Below are 5,000 nucleotides of genomic sequence, written 5' to 3' on the forward strand. Positions count from 1 at the left end.
ATTATGAAAAAATGCAGTTGTAGTGTAGTTTGTTACTAATATTGTACCGAAATTAATTGTTCATACATATTTTGAAACTTTTAGAGCATTCTGTACATTTTACCGTATTCTTTTATATTTGACAGTGCCGCCGAAGTCCCGAGTGGCTTCGAGACAAGGAAGAGAAGCCACGCGACTCACTTGAGCCAGTCAGTCAGTGGTCAGTGGCGTCAGCTTCGTTGTGGTGTACGTGTGAGTCTTCTGTGTTTTCTTGGACGCTTATTTGGGCTCTAGGTGAACCAAAACTCTCCCAAAGCTTGTCCACAGTGGTCAGCAGGTATGTTAACTTGGTAATAAGTGTATTTGGACATATACTGCTCGTAAAACTGGTGTGTCGTTCCTCGCTAGGCTAGTAGGAAGCAAGCGGTTGAGGAATCACAGTTGTCAGACCATTAATAACTAACATTTTCTTAATTTTGCATATTTGTCAGTTTTTTTTGTATTTCATATGACTATCTAGGATGTAAGTGTTTCCAGTGCGATGAATCTAAAGGAATGGTGCTTGAAATGGGAGGTTGTAAGGCTGAGGGACACGAAAATAGACTTGAGTGTTGGCAGGAGGGTGCGGTACGTCTACTGTCTAGGCGTCTCTGCTCCCTCACCACGCATCCCGCCGCCGTCACAACGTTCCCCGGTATATTACACTTGTTTCTTGAATGTTTACCGTAAAGTCTGCAATCAGGAATCATCGCAAACATTAACCATTGTTGTCTTTTCTGATCACCAGCACATCCTCTGGCGTTCCACCTTCTACCACTCCAATATTATCTTCCACTTCCTTGTCGCTGTTTGTTCCTGCATCACTTTCATAACCGTCATCAACTGCCTTTCCCTCATCAGCACATCCTTCACCTCCACCACATCAACTCACTCCACTTCATCATCAACTCATCCACACGAGGAATCATGTGAGGAGTCAAGAGTGAGAGAGCTGAGGTGAATCAACACTCGTTACTAGAATCACTGTTCATCTCATTAAATTGAGAGTGACTTGCCTTGTTGCCATGGGTTTATCTTTACCCCCACCAGCCCCACCCCAACCCAGCCTCCCCAGCCTTACCTCCCCTAGTCTCACCTCCCCAGCGCCATCTTTCCAGCTTCCTGTTCCTAGTTTCGCCTCTCCAGCCTCACCTTCCCAGCTTTCCCTAGCCTCACCTTCTCAGTCTAACCTCCACAACCCTGTCTTTCTAGCCTCGCCTCCTCTTCCTTGCTTACCATGCCACCTATCCCCCAGCTTCTCCACTCCCCAGCTTTAGTAGTAACGACCCCCGCAGGCCACGTAATTGCACGAGTCATTACCTTGTGTGTGTGTGTGTGTGTATGTGTGTGTGTGTCCACGAGGAGGCCAGGAAGCAGCAGCAGAATTGGCCTTTAGGTATTTTCATTAACTTATTTGGATAACGTGAATATCAAGCATATCAGTTATCCTTGAGGTGGGATTAGGTTAGCGGATGTTAGCTGGTTGTCTGTCTGTCTGTTTGTCTACCTGGTGATTTGTCTTTGTGCCGACACATCAATGTATTTTTTTTTTCTATTTTCCTCAGTTTTGTTCTGTATCTATCTATGTGTTTTTTTTTTCTCTGCATCTATGTATCTATCTATCTATCTATCTGCATCTGCTTGTCTAATTTCGTCCATTCATTTATATATGTCTGTTATCTACCTATATAACTTCTCATTTCTCTCTCTCTCTCTCTCTCTCTCTCTCTCTCTCTCTCTCTCTCTCTCTCTCTCTCTCTCTCTCTCTCTCTCTCTCTCATTCTGGTAGGCTCTGTGGTACGTCGTTCGTGTTGTAGTCTGAAGGTTACGTGTTCCATCATGGAAACCTTTTTCGTCACCTTCACGTGGATGTTGCTGCATCATAATTCACTTAGAATCATTGATGCAGTGAGGCGCTGGTCACTGCACCGCGGGGGCGCTTCGATCATGAATACTATCGTGCGGAAAACCAGTAACTTCCAATAAAGTGTCCACCTAGTGTTAAGAAAGTGAGAGGAAGAAATGTTTGCCAACGCCCTTCATAAGGAGACGAAACGAACTGGAATAGACCAGAGAACCTCATGAGAATAAAACCTTTTGCTTCACATTTGGATTAAATTGTTGGACTTGCCTATGGACTCCCACACTCTGGCGTCTTGAGAGTTTTTTTTTTTTTTTCCCCACGAGATTTCATTGCATGAATACAAAAATAAAGTGAACCTCTTCCCTCTCACTCACAGTCTTCAAGGAACATTGTAGTTTTTGTTGTCCTTGGCACGAACTTTTAAATGATAATAATAATAAAAAAAAGAACAATAAAAAAAATATATAATCCAGTAAAGATTTCCCTCCCACTTACAGTCGTCGTTTTCTAAGCTCTCCACGGCAGGACTCCACGCAGGTCGCAGGAAACTGAGGGCAGAGTCTTCTTTTTGTAGCCTTTGTTCTACTGTTAATATTCATTCTGCTTCGTGGGTTGGGAAGTGTTACTGAAAAGTGAGGAAATATGAGTCATTTCATTACCTTCAGTTTTTGTTCCATTAATACGAATGCCTGTGCTATGTAAATATAGTAATGTTTAATAGATATTTATTTTCACTTTTTATATTGTTCAGCACATAATCTTAGCCACGTTCCTTAACAGTGAGGAGGGATGCATAGTGTGTATCCCTAACCTTTGTTGTACTGATACCATTCCTTCTGCCGTAACTTTAGTGCTTTCCACGAAATATTTTTCTCACTTTGAAAGTTCTTTACAACATAAATCTCAAACATGTTCTTGGAAAGTGAGAAAGCAGGATTATTTTTCTCTGTCCTTTGTTCTACTCCTACGATTCCTCCTGTTTCCTAGGTTCGATAATCTCAAACTGACATTTTCTCGTTTTTGTAGTTCTTCAAGGGAGAAATTTCAAACACGTTCTTCAGAGTGGGGAGGCCTGTGTCTTCCTTACCTTTAAACTTTGTTCTGGTGATATGATTTGTTCTGTGATGTAACGTTAATAGTCTTCAGTACATATTTTCTACCTTAGTTAAGTAATATGATTCCATCTGGTATGTGTGTACTAAGCTGATATTTTCTTGTGTTCTGAGTTTTTAGGAGAGCTTTTAATTATGTTCACAAAAGTGAGGAAAGAGGAGCCTTCATAATCTTTACCCTTTTTCTACTAATGTGATTCCTTCTCTTACGTCCACTAGTAAGTCTTAAGTTCAATTTTCTCGTTTATATATATATATATATATATATATATATATATATATATATATATATATATATATATATATATATATATATATATATATATATATATATATATATATATATTATATTTTTTTTTTTATTTATTTATTTATTTATTCTACTTTTCTACTTTTTCTACATTTTCTTTTCTCCTTCAGTTCCTGTGGATAGAAATCTGAGCCACATTCCTGGCAAAGTGAGAAGAAGTTTGTGTTTTCTTTATTTATAGCGTTAGTTTTGTTTCCAGGGCTCATTTTTGGCACGTAAGTATATGTTTTATTTTTATTTATTACTTTTTTGATGAGGGAGGTGGACGTGACCAGAGTTTGAACTGAGCAGATTGAAAAGACTAGCGTTAACTGACTGAACCACAAGGCACTTGTTTTGTGCGTGTAAGCAAGCTACTCTTAAGTACATATTTTATTTTATACATTTACCACGACGGAAATTTCTCAAGTATGGCAAAAAGAGGCTCCTTTCCTTCCAACAGATTTATTAGAGTCGTGTTTGTCACTTCCAGCATTACATTTTAGGTTAGATGGTCGTAACAATAAACTCCACATGCAAGCCTTAAAGAATAACATTTCCTTCTACAAGTCACTGTAATTAAGTTCCTCATCTACAACATCCATTCCATTCCAGCGATTTCTTGTGGTGTGTAGGTTTAGGCAGAACAACACTGGGTCTACAAGCTGCTCATGTTTGTCTGTCTGTCCACGCGTCGCCTGGAACTCGTGTACTGAAAGCCTGCATGGAAATCTGCGGCCGGAAGGGAATTATATCTTGGAACGAGTGAGGAGAGCGGCAGGCAGACCTTGGCAATCCCTCGCGGAGTCCTGGTGTATGTAATCCTGCGTGTAAGGTCTCCTCGAGCTGCAGGGCTGGGAGGTGGTGCAGTTTTGAGTACTGGCAGGTGTATTGTATTGGCAGCGGTGTGCGTCCCTCCCCTGTCGTGCGATTCAGGTACTGCCCTAGCTTTTTGAGTGACGCAGCTTCTGAGTCTTTATGAAACGTGTTGGTGTGAAGTGTGGGTTTGAGAGGCACCACTGGCAGGCCGCTAAGAACAGTGTGGCCCGAGTACTTCAGGTTTTTTAGTGTTTATTTTATCGATGTTCAGTGAAATTCGGTACTGTTCGGAACGGAACGGAAAGAAAAGAGTGGGGGAAGTAAAGAAGAACAATAGAGAGAGAGAGGGAAATATGGGTGAATACGGGGTGAAAGAATGGGTTGAAAGGCAGCTGGTACTGTTCGAACCCCTTGACTTACGTGGCTTTTCATCAGCCTTTGTAGAATGGTATAAAGTGTGGCTGTCAAAGACACTACTGGCAGCGTAAAGGATGACAGGACACTTCACACCTTTTGTGCTTGTTTCATTGCTGGTCACTAAACAAAAAAATGTGTGTGTGTGTGTGTGTGTGTGTGTGTGTGTGTGTGTGTGTGTGTGTGTGTGTGTGTGTGTTTTATTCATTCAGCACTAGGAAGCAGACAAGTGTGAAAACAGTTTTTCTATTTACCAGTGATAAGAGATAGAAAACACACACACACACACACACACACACACACACACACACACACACACACACACTTAAGGTAGAGTTGGTGTTAATCCATTAACTGAGGATTACATAGGCGGGGCGCGAGGCAGTTTGATATAATGGGTGTGTCACATAAACAGCTGCGGTGCTCCTTGGTGTATGCAATTTAATTACATTTGCTTGGTGTCAACACAGTTACGTAGTTAATA

Source organism: Scylla paramamosain, unplaced genomic scaffold (assembly GCF_035594125.1).
Source record: "Scylla paramamosain isolate STU-SP2022 unplaced genomic scaffold, ASM3559412v1 Contig131, whole genome shotgun sequence".
Lineage (NCBI taxonomy): Eukaryota > Metazoa > Arthropoda > Malacostraca > Decapoda > Portunidae > Scylla > Scylla paramamosain.